The sequence below is a fragment of the Sebastes umbrosus genome, chromosome 13, assembly GCF_015220745.1.
Source record: "Sebastes umbrosus isolate fSebUmb1 chromosome 13, fSebUmb1.pri, whole genome shotgun sequence".
Taxonomy (NCBI): Eukaryota; Metazoa; Chordata; class Actinopteri; order Perciformes; family Sebastidae; genus Sebastes; species Sebastes umbrosus.
Window position 1 is genome coordinate 30,940,298 of NC_051281.1, and position 12,686 is coordinate 30,952,983.

At 41.4% G+C, this 12,686-nt stretch overlaps 1 long non-coding RNA gene across 1 annotated transcript in view; it reads right to left on the reverse strand.

The window, feature by feature from the left end:
* The window catches only part of LOC119499883, a 67,557-nt gene that overhangs the window by 27,649 nt on the left and 27,222 nt on the right, over nucleotides 1-12,686 (reverse strand). The window contains exon 2 of the long non-coding RNA XR_005209471.1: nucleotides 4,068-4,074. This is a non-coding gene — a long non-coding RNA (uncharacterized LOC119499883). The remainder of the gene's footprint in view (nucleotides 1-4,067; nucleotides 4,075-12,686) is intronic.

Consider the following 12,686-nt stretch of genomic DNA (forward strand, 5'->3'; position numbering starts at 1 on the left):
AACATCCAATACTGGGGATGCTAATTTTGATTTTTTTTCCCGACCGATAACTGACCCTCGTTAACCGATCATTAACTGTTCACCGACAAGATTAGTGCGTTGCATGCAGGGACGCTGTGGTTTTAGTGCCTAACAGGCTGCCCAGCTCCAATGATAAGCAGATGCACAAACAGGTAAAATCCATCATTTATCACCAGTTGCAGTGTGTGAGCACAACAAACAACAGTTCACCCGTCCGGGAGATTTAGCAGCCACGATGCTGCGGGCATTGTCGAGGACAAATGCAGCCACTTTCCCAGTAAAAGTCTCCACCGCATCATTTAGTTTAGCTGTGAGGTTGTCAACTGTGTGTCTGCCTGACGTTCTCCGTCAGCCCGGGGTAACGATAGCCAGTGTCCGGTGGGCCGTGTGTATGTGTGTGGTGGCGGCGGCGAGTGTGGAATAGTTGTAGCTTCGAAAGTAGTAGTCCAGTGTGTCTACAGTTTATTTGTTGGTGAATAAATGCTGCGACCCCTCCAGACCTGAGCCAAGTTCCCGTGTCTTGCTTGCCAGCCACCAGCTCAGGCTCACTTAAGGTGGGCTTTTAAGGTGGACCAGATTTTCTCCTTTAGGTGACAAGCCGCTCTTCTGAGTTCTGCTCAGCTTTTTATGTAATTAGGGCCCGAGCACCAACAACGTCGGGCCAGCGAAGACCCTATTGAAACTGTACAGTTTCTTCTTTTTCTCCCAAATGAATCGCCTTTTTGACGACCTTAACATGCTCAAAAAGTTGTTGAACTTGGCACACTTATCAGACGCGATAAACAATTTGATATTTTAAGGGTCTCGGGCTTTGCTGTTGCATAATGACTCGCTAGCGCCCCCTAGAAAGTTGGAAAAATTGAGCCCCTCGCTCCGGTTTCACCAACATGTATGAAATTTGGCAGACAGATGTAACATGTGGAGACGCACCAAAAAGCCTCTTGGAGGTATGTCCAAAACTCCACAAGAAGTCAGCCATTTTGAATTTAATGTGCGATTTTTGCCCAGTTTTAGCGTTTTATAGGTTGTGTTCTTTAACAAACTCCTCCTACAAATTTATTCAGATCGACCTGAAATTTGGTCAGGACCATCTTAAGACCTTAAGGATGAAAAGTTATTCAAATGGTGGCTTTTCACTGAACGACCTGACTGTGGCATTGCGGCCATTTTCGGCCATTCGCCATGAAACAGGAAGTTGTTGTAACTCAACTGTACATAGTCCGATCTGCCCCAAGTTTCTCAGGCATGATAAGGGTCCAGTCCTGATGTCATTTACATGCAAAAATAGACTCATAGCCCCGCCCCAAGACATTAGCCACGCCCCCTTCCATAACTCATGAACCGTTTGTTGTAGAGTCTTGTGGGAGGTGTCATTGCACTCAGCAGAGAGTTCCTGTTTTGATGGTATTATTATTCCCGCAGAATGCATCCCCCTGCAGCTTTAATGTTTAATATTTATTTTAATCGTTTAGCTGTCAGCATTAATTGGTCAAAATTCGTATTATCGGTTAATGGTTAAACGGTTAATTATTAACATCCCTATCTAATGCTCTTTTCTGCTGTATGGTCATTGGGCATGGGGAGGAAACAGAAGTCAACTGCAGTTGTGCTGCATGACAGAGAGTGGAGACCCTGTGAGGTTATTGTCTGGCCGATCTTTCACTCGGTTGCCTCAGTGCTGCCCACACACACACATGCTGGGAGCAGTTTGTTTGAGCTGGAGGTGAGGGCACTCCAAATCGATATGCAACAGGGTTGAGCTGGGAACAGGATATCGCTAATGTGGAGATACATGCTTTACGTCCAACCTTTTATGTATGATCACTAGCATACACAGACACAAACATGCACACACATTCGTCACTTCACGTCACTTGCCGATTGTTTTTGACATAATTTCTCTCTTTTACAAACCTCAAATCATCGTGAGGTGTAATTTCTGTTATTTTCCAAAAAACTGCAGCCTTACTTTCCTTCTTCATGTCATGTCTGATCACAAACACAAACACACCTGAAATGCCCTTTTCAGCATCATTACAGTGCACATGACAATGTGATTTGCAGTGTTACAAGTTTATTTTTCTATTTCTTCTGATATGTCATGAACACGACAGGAGACTGACAGCCAGCAGAGTAAACAGAGATTTTGCGTGACCAATGTCAAACTCTACAGGCTATTTTCATTTAAAATCTTCAATTAGCTGCTATTTAAAGGCCTGTGTGTCAGCAGTGTGAGCGATGGGGTGTTGTGAAGATCATCCTCTCAACCCAATCTAATGGGAAGGTTTATGAATAGACCAACATTTTTAAAGACATAACGCGTGTCATGATAACGCATTTTAGGATGTTATTTCACGCCACGTTGTTACCGTGAAATGATTGTGGTTATGTTTAGGCAACAAAACAATGGTAACGGCTGCAGTTAGGTTAAGGCAACAAAACCTAGTTAGGTTTAGGAAAAACGTCATAGTTGGGCTTAAAATAAGCACGTAAACTAAGTTAAATATGTACGTAAACAACGTAACGTAAGTACGGAAAACCCGTCAAAAACGTCAGTCATGTAAGTTGGTGGCGGCTGTAGCTCTGTGGGTTGAGCAGGTCGTTCTTTAAACACAACGTTGGCGGTTTTATCCCCGACTCTTACTGTCTGCATATCGTAGTGTCCTCTATGAGACACTGAATCTCCCTGGATGTTTCACAACAACACACTGCTCCTAAATGAATGGGTTAAATACAGTGGTCAAATTTCATGTATGTACCTGTATGTATATGGCAATTCTAGTAAAGTTTAGTTAAAGTTTTTTGGTGGGTGGGTTTTTTGTTACCCACCCACCATAAGCAGCCTTTTTCACTTTTTAGTCTATGTCACTAGCTCTGAACGTACCATATAAACGTAGATGCGTTCACATTGCAGTCAGTACAGACTACATGGCGTACAAATGACACGCCAAAAGTAACAAAGACGTTGTTATAGCACGCAAAATGACTTACAAATTACCATGTCCTTTGTGGGGTCAGCCCTATAGAGTGCTCCAGGGATGATGTATTTTTGAATGCCAACCAGGAAGTTAGCATCGCCCTGGGTTCCCTCGACAAAAAGCCAACGGGTTTTTTCCATTGGATTTTTCGACTACTGCAGAAAATAAGCTCTGTGTCAAACAAACATTTATGATACTGACACGTTTTGTTCATTAAGATAATCTTCACAAATGAACACCACTTTTATGATTTTTGAGGATTAAGTACAATCGGCAGAATTAAAAAGCTAACGTTACTATACCACGGTCGCACGTACAAGTCAGCGTGATGACATTTAGTAGTCTAATTTAGTGGGAAATTTATTGATGTATTTTATGTTGAAGAACAAAACTTTAAAATCTCTTCAGCTTGTGTTAACCACAGACCTTATTTCAGGCATTTAACTAAAAACCCATTCAAAAAACCTGTTGACTTCCAGACGAAGGAACAGGAAGTGCTGAAATGCTAACTCATTTGCTTGTTTTAGGACTCATTCCTGTAGCACTCTATGTTGGTTGGGTTGGATAGGTTTAGGCATGAGGAGTGAGATGGGTAAGGGTAAGAATATCAGGGTTAGCCAATCAGAGGAAGAATAGGGCAGGTCATGTGGTTTTGGAATAATGGGCCATCAGAACAATGGCATGGCACCGGTGGAGGTACTGATCTGAGGGAATGTAAACAAGCGCCCTAATTCATAGGGGGAGACCGGGCTGCCTCTTGTGCAGAATTGATATTCACAATGGAAAGAACCTGAAAATTGAGACATAGGTTGAAACTGATCATGGTTGTTACTTTATATTCTCTCTCTCTCTCTCTCTCTCTCTCTCAATATGAAGTTTTCATGCATAATCATAATTGAGCTAATTTGATGGTGTGTAGCAATTTTGAAGTAGCTGTTTATCTCTCTCACACACACAATGGCTTGAATGTAAAGCAGCAAAATGAAAAAAAGAACAAATGTAGCTGTTTTTTTGGCATTCACCACTTGTGAGATACTGTACAACATGTGTGCACGGGCTGATGACTACAATCCCACTTGAATATAAAGTTTACACAGAAAACAGTACAGACCTTTGCACCCTGACAACAGCTGCAAACATTTTGTAAAAGTAACTCAGCAAGAGAACCATGAAAGCATCAATGCTGCAGTATGTGCAAACTACACAGGGCCACTGGGTGGATGCTCCTTTCTATGGAAGCTGCTGACAGGAAGCATCACATTGCTGAATGAATCTGCACTCTAGAGGAACATGATGACTGTGGTTGGATGAAACTGGAATCAAGCTGTGGATCTACAGGCATTAAACGCTTAATAAGCAGCCTGCCGTTTGGTCAGTCATTAGGCATTGTGCAGCCCAACACTGTTTAAAGCAGTGGTTGTCAAACTGTGGGGCGCGTCCCCCTAGGGGAGTGCAGAGGCATGACAAGTGGGGCGCGCATGACCGGGGGAAATCGTGATGCGCAATCAATGTTTTGACGTCGGAATGTTTTTCACAGACGAACAGTAAACAAACCGGCTCTTTATACATCCATTGTAGCAGTGGTGTTCATTCAGACAGACAGTCTGTAGGTTTACAGAATGGACAGATATTTGACTGGGACAAAAAGAAAAACAGATGATGCTTCGGAGTGAACAAGACAACGTGCTCATCTGATGGCAATCAAAAGAAATAAACTCGGAAAAAAAAGTTTGGAAATTTTTGTTTGGTGGATTATTTCTCTGTTGTTACAATGCTAATGGTCATTGTATTTTACATGGTTGGAAAGCCTGTTTATTTACCTTCACAATGATGTCAAACTTGTAAGGATCATGCATTTGTGGGATGACCAGCACAGCTGATTATGTGGGTAGCGCCCAAGTCAAAATTGCCAAAATTCTCCGCCGATGCTAAACAGTGTATTCTCCTGTTGGTACTGACTCTGGTGTGAACGCGGCGGGTGTTCACACCAGCTGCGTTTCAGCTGCTTGTCTGCTGCTTTTCTGCTGCTGTCAGCCCTTTCTTTCTACATAGAGTGTGCCTTTTAATGGCCATTTCATTTCATTATAAATATAATTTATATTTATTTTAGACAGAGAAAGGTTAAGAAACGTGTGGTAATTTGTAAATAATAGTGTCCGGCACATATTTCAGAATAACAGCCTCGTATTAACAAATGAAGGAATTCTGTCCACAGAAAAAAAAACGCTTGAGGGCTTTTATTTCAAAATGAAAGCAGGAAGTGTTGATTTAAACCCCATACTTTATCAATTCATGGAGCTCTCTAAATCACTGCATGTTCCACAGCACTGACTGCTCATATTTCAGAATAAAAGCCTTGTGTTAACAAATGAAGGAATTCTGTCCACAGAAAAAAATGCTTGAGGGCTTTTATTTTGAAATGAAAGCAGGAAGTGTTGATTTAAAAATAAGTCTTTACTGTTTTTTCATGTCCGTAACATACTCTACAGACAGACATCGAAACTGTAATAAAGTCTTGCTGGTATGATGTTAATATACAGTCAATAGATCACTTTCACTGTTTGTTGCTGCTGTGAGACGTGTGCGGCACGCGTCAAAAATAGGCGAGACCTCAACAGGTAACGCAGCCGCCATGCACTCCTGATGTTCGTGGTGTGTCCAGGCTGTCAGGGTCCATGTACATATGAACTCATCTTTGTGTTAGCACTGCTTACTGACGAGTCACACCTCGACACTATGCTCCAACGTGTAGAGTTGTTCAGGCATATTTCATTCCTCCCAAGACTGAATGCAAGTTTTGACTGTCAGAAAGTAAATGCTTAAAAGTGAGTGCTCTAAACTTTTGTCACCATAGAGAGCAGATGGAAGGGTATATACGGGGCCCCTGGACAGGTTAGATCATTGTCTTAAACAGAAACTCTCTTTAACTCCCTCTCTGTCTTGCTCACTCCCTTGGCTGTCATGGCGGGAAAAACGCAGAAAAGCAGAGAGTGGACACACTCATACATCTTTGAGCAGAGTGGCAGAGTTCAGACTCAAACTGAGACTCACACAAAAAGGAAAACAGTGGGACTTTTTTTTTCTATGTGACACATTCAAATATAAGTTGCAAATGTGTTCATTGTTGGTTCGCAAATTGTGTTTGTGTTGCCGTATTTTATGCATGTCAAAGAATTCTTCCATGACATCTTACAGCACATTATTTAAAGGTTTAAATAACTGCACCACCAATCCCATTTCAGTCCTGAATGCCACTGATGTGACCTCACTCATCCAGCCTACATTTCCATCACGATGCCATGATTTTTCATAAACACTAATCCTCATAAAATCACACAAAGAATAGCTAAATGCATTATGTGTATTGGTAACACGCTCCTGTATAGAGTGGGTCTGTGCATTTTGATATTAATAAAACATGGAGCGTGCACAGGAAACGCAGTCTTCCTCCCTTCTCCTTTAAACGCGCTGCATTTGTGCTAATTAGGACCGAGCAACAGGAAGGCTTTCCGACATGCATTTAGGGTCCTGTTCACTGTTCTACCAGCTTATGTAATGCTCTCACATAAGACATGAAGAGACTTCCTCCAGCGTGTGATGGGTGAGATATCCGCTCCTTATCTTCCAACGTACGGCTTCTGATGCATAATAAATTTGATTTTCAATTTGTGCAAATGACTGAAGCGCTACGAAACAAATGTGATGTTTGCTGTGAATTCAGTTTGTTAGATAAATGTCCGACTTTTATCTCAATCACAGTTGAGGGTGCTGAGGATCTAATTTGCCAAGTATAATTTACGTCTAACAACTATTAAAGCAGCAGGAGGCAGAATGTTTTTGGCATCATTGGATAAAATTCCATAACAACCTTTCAGCATATTGTAATTCAAGTGTTTCTGAGAGAAAACTAGACTTTTGTTCCTCCTCATGGCTCTGTTTTAAGGCTTTAAAAAAATCTAACCCGTGATGGGAGACTTTGGCCAATCACAGGTCATTTCAGAGAGAGAGCGTTCCTATTGGCTGCTCATTCAACGGAGGCAGCTGTCAATCACTCGCAAACTCTGATCAAACGGTCAAACTAGGCCAAAATATGAATCAATATTCTGTTTCTGTACTACATCTTGTAGTGTACTGTTTAGCTGTAAAATTAGAAAGTTTGCTCCGGCTGGTGGGCGGTGCTTGATATTTCCTCAACTGATCTCAACATGGCTGCCGGGTCACACACTTTCTCATTTTACAGCTAAACAGTACACTACAAGATGTTTCTGAAAACATTTGAGGAGAGAGATAGGAATTACAGTAACAGAATATTGATTCATAATTGATCAGCGCTGCCTAGTTTAACCATTTGATCGGAGTTCGCGAGTGATTGGCAGCTGCTCAGAGACTGCAAGGCTCCAGCTCGGCTCTGATTGGTTGTTTTCCCGCCGGTCTGTGAAATCTTGCAGTTGCCATTAGGAGCACCGGAGGACATTGGAGGACACAGAGACATAGTTTTTTTTTCAGATTACCAGTCTCATGCGCTACTGTCAGGATATAGTGACCGCTTTTATAAAAATAACTTTTTTTAATCATATTTGCTCCATTTCTACCCACTGCTGCTTTAACAATATTTACATGGACATGTTTTACACAGTAGCACAACAGATATCAAACCTGAACACTAGTTATAATTCAAGGCAACAGCAATAACAGGTGAAGTGAACACTGTTCTCAAGCACTCAACACTGTGAGAGAAAGAACTGGAACCATGACCAGGTTGCTAAAGTTTATAAAAATGCAGTTCTATGAGAGCATAACTCTAATCTACCAAGTCTCCAAACTTTCAGCAACCTCTACAGTTTTACACCTGGATCAATAAAGAGTTGTAACCAAATCACCAGGATTTAATGAAACATACTGTACAAATGACCTAAGTGATTACCGCATGACGACAGTGATTAAAAGTAGAGCTTTATCAATGTTACCTTATGTGGATGGTAGCGCTCTATAGGCAGCTTGCTAATGAGTTCGCTGACTGGACTGAACTCTCTTGTCGGGGATCTGCCTGACAGGATGATCAGTATGGAAATTGACCCAATGGACGATAGAACAACTCCAACTCCTGGCGACTGCACCAACAACTATGCAAAAGAAATATGATGGACTAACAGCCTACACATTTTGATAGTTAAAGAATAAATAAAACCAAAACAAACACTTAGCCCCAGTTTGCGCCTCTCATTACAGTATCATCATCACATTTGAGTCACACCTTTCATTTTTCAAATACTTTGATTTGTGATCAAATACTTGTAAAGCTAGTGAATACTACTCAATGCCAGTCCTTCTGAATTACGTTTTGAGGGAACGTATTTTTTCGCGAATTACGTTTGTTATTGACGTATCACAAATGCATTTGTAATGATAGTCCACATAAATTAGGGATGGGCGATACCAGAGTTTTTAATATGAGACAATACCAATACTTTTTGTTCCAATTTTAACAATACCGATAGCGATACTGATCAAGTCTGAAATATAAATTGGTCCTGCTATGCTGATTGTTGAACCAATGGAGTAACATCTTTTGGTGGGGGCAGTGTCATGGTGTGGGGCGGCATCTCCCTCACTGGCAAAACAAGGCTTGTCATCATTGAAGGCCATGTCAATGCAGGGAGATATCGGGATGAGATTCTGCAGCCAGTGGCGATCCCATATCTCCACAATCTGGGACCTAACTTCATCCTCCAAGATGACAACGCTCGCCCCCACAGAGCCAGGGTTATCACAGACTACCTCCACAATGTGGTAGTAGAGAGAATGGAACGGCCTGCCAAGAGTCCAGACCTCAACCCAATTCAACACTTGTGGGATCAGCTTGGGCGTGCTGTACGTGTTAGAGTGACCAACACAATCACGCTGGCTGACCTGCAACGAATCCTGTTTGAGGAATGGAACGCCATCCCACAGCAACGTGTGACCAGGTTGGTGACCAGCATGAGGAGGAGGTGCCAGGCTGTTGTGGCTGCGTATGGATCTTCCACCGCTACTGAGGCTCCTGACGGTGTGTTAAATGAATAAAGTGTAAAATTGCCAATATGTCTTGTTTGTTCCTTGTTACTGATAGAGAGTTCAATCATCCAATCTACCAAACAACTCAAAACAAGAGTCAATACCAACAGGAAAATACACTGTTTACCATTGGAAGAGCATTTTGGCAAATTTTTCTTGGGCGCTACCCACATAATCAGCTGTGCTGCTCATCCCACAAATGCATGATCCTTACAAGTTCGACATCATTGTGAAGGTAAATAAACAGGCTTTCCAACGATGTAAAATACAATGCCAATTAGCATTGTAACAACAGAGAAATAATCCACCAAACACAAGTTTCTGAACTTTTTTTCTCGAGTTTATTTATATATACTGTGTACATACATGTATGTATATTTAAAGCATATTTACTACATTCCTGTAACTGTTTACATTCAGTTCATTCGTTTGCAATTGCTGACGAACACAAATTTATATTACTTGATGTTACATATCATCTGGTGGTGCATGGGTCAAACAAACACAGAAGACAACTGCTCATGTCCCATGAGAAGTCACTTACTTACTTTAATTTACGTCCATCAAAATGTAACAAATGTTGTCATTTCAAGCCAAAACCATGGTGTTTGAAGAAGGTTTGTTGCTTTTTTTGTTCGGGAGAAGATATGTTCTCCTTGAAATGTAATTGATAATGCAGTTAGTTGTAACTGTACTACTTCAATACTTATTGGGACTAAATTGGCCCACTTTTTAGTTTATAAAAGTATACTTTTAAGTGTACTCTAAGTGTAAGAATACTAAACTTTGAGTACACTACTAGTTTACATTTGAGTCGTATTTCGCACTGCAACTATACTATGAACTATACTACAAGTGAATAGGTTTACTGTTAGTTTAATAGTTACAGTATATACTTGTGAACCACTTTTTAGTTTATTAAAATACACATCAAATTCATCTCAGTAAACTAGTTTTAATAGCTTTTATACTGCAGTGTATACTTGTATATACTTGCCCACTTTTTAGTTTATTTACTTATAGCACTTAGCTAGTGATTTATGTATTACATAAAGAGACTTGCTCCTTTTGCTATCTGACTTGATGTTTTGTAAGGATAAAAAAAAAAAAGATAGATACAATTTTTATAACGTCTCTCTCCAAAAACATAGATAATTCTTGATAAATTGAAGTAAATTTATATCGAAACATCCATTTAGAAACTCTCACACACTATAATAGGCTACTCTATCAAAATGTAAGCACAACTACAAGCCAAGTATACCTTTCTGTAAGCCTATGAGGCAAGAATACTTCACTATATTTCTTTCTCGATCAAAAGATTAAGTACAAGTATTGGTAAGGGATACAATTATTCAAATATGGCATATTAAAGGGAAGATTTTGTAAGAATCAAAAATTGCTTGTTAACAGCAACACCTGTGGCCGTTAAGTCAACGAACGTCAGCGTCCTGTTGCTCGCGCTTGTGCTCGCTCTACATAGACATGAACGAGCATCAATCAAAACAGTGAGGCGACACACGTCAGCTAAAACCAGAGAGAAGAGCGAAAGAGCGAGAACGAGCGCGGTGTGTGAGTGGAGGCAAGCAGGCAGAGGAGCAGAGTCTCCGGTCCTGGAGACCGAAGCTACGGTCTCCCCTGCGTCCTCCGACCGCGGCCAACATTGTTTTGCAAGACGGGCTTCACTAGATAGAACCAAGAGGTTTTGGTGCTTCACTGTAGTTTGTGTTGGAGTCTGAGTCTGAACAGCGTGCACACACGCAAGCGCGCATGGGACACCCAGCCGGATTGATTTATACGTGTAAGAAGTTACAAACAGTCCCTTTAAAGCTCTGAAGTCCCAATTAAAAGACAAACTGTACACCTCATTTACCAGGATGCCAAAACCAACATGAATAAAAGGACAACGTGTTGTGTCAAACAGCAAAATAAAATAAATGATCAGTTTCTGTTTTGGTGGAAAACATAGTTTCTGTTTGCTGATGCACCTGAGACTCGCCGCTCAAAGACACCACGCTAACAGATGTTGTGTGCCGGGGGAGCATCCATCCCCCCTCCTTTCCTTCACTTCTTCCACTCCTCCCATGATGTAACGTCCCCCCTGGCATTTTTTTTTTGTTCTCAGCCCTGAAATTCACAAACAACGTCCTTGTAACTTATTTCTCCCTAAACTCCTTTCCACCATCTGTTTTAGAGCAGGTCATCTACTGACTGGAAGCAGAGAATATTGCGAAAGAAGGCAGGAGGAAGTGGAAGACATGCTCGACGGGCTCCGCGCTACACTCCCAGGCATTAGGGATACGTTCAACGAGAGCTGGCGTTCCGTGTTGGTTGACAACAACAGAAGTACACAACAACAGCTCTAACTGACAGCTTGCCACTGCCAGTTTTTATTTGCTAACAAGCACATCAACTTCCCATTAACGTCCTTGTAGGAGAGACAGTGTGAGGTCTACATAAGGGGATTCAAGACAGACTCTCATAAAAATTACATCAGATAAGGTGATGCAGCCCATTGAACCGTGGCCGCATTGGGAGCAATTTTGAGTTTCCATTAATAGTAAGAGACAGGCAAATGTGTGGAGGAAATATCCTGAGTTTTTCTATTCTAATCAGTATGCTGGAGTGCGGTGACTCTCCATTACCTTCTAAAAAGACTTAAAATAGGTGGATGGATATCTGGACTCCCACCATGCCGCCTTTTTCTTCTCCTCTTTCCCTCTACGAACCGTCTTAGTGTCTCTGACTCTGATATTCACCTTCTCTTTCCTCATGTTTTTTTTCTCCTTTTCTCACTGACATTCCACTCTTTATCCCAGATCTCGCCCCATCCCTAAAGCCTTATCTCTACCCCACCAGCGCTGACACACAACCACACACTCTCAATCACACATATACAGATGCGGACGCTTCCCCCCCCCGTCCTTCATTTTAGTTCCAGGCGTCTGTCTCTTCAGCTCCGGCGGCATAGCCAGCTAGCTAGCTGTCAGGGCCTGGGAGCTGTCTACCTCTGATTATGCTATCATATTGCTCTGCCGATGCAGTTACCCCCCGTTCGGACCAAGAGGAATCCAGTTTCATATCGGCCATTAATGTTTAACGAGACAGGAGTTTAGAGGTGGGTGTGGGGAGCCAGTGACCCTGAGGGCCGGATCCGATTCAGCTTTGAGCCAGGCAGAGTGTGAGTGTGACGTTGGCACATACTGTACATAGACCAGTGACTCTCAAATTCATCATTCATTCATTTTTACAGAAGGCTTTGGTAACACTTCATTTTATAGGTCCGCACATTTTATGGTAATTAGGTGGTAATTAGCAAGTAACCTATTTGAAATTTCTTTGGAATTACTGCTGAATTACCCCAATATTTACCTTTAAATTGATCGAAGACTACTTTATAATAAACATGATTTAATAGTTACATTACGGTATTTCCCAATAGCTGGTAATTTATTTAATTAATTTCCAAGAAAAGAATACAAAGTTAGTTGATCTGCTTTATTTCCATATCTACTGATAAATAGATAATAATTAGCAAATAACTTAATTGAAATTTCTTTAAAAAACTCCCTGAATGATGATATCAGCTACCAGGTTACATTTGTGTTGTCACAATGGTGAGATTTGTGCCTG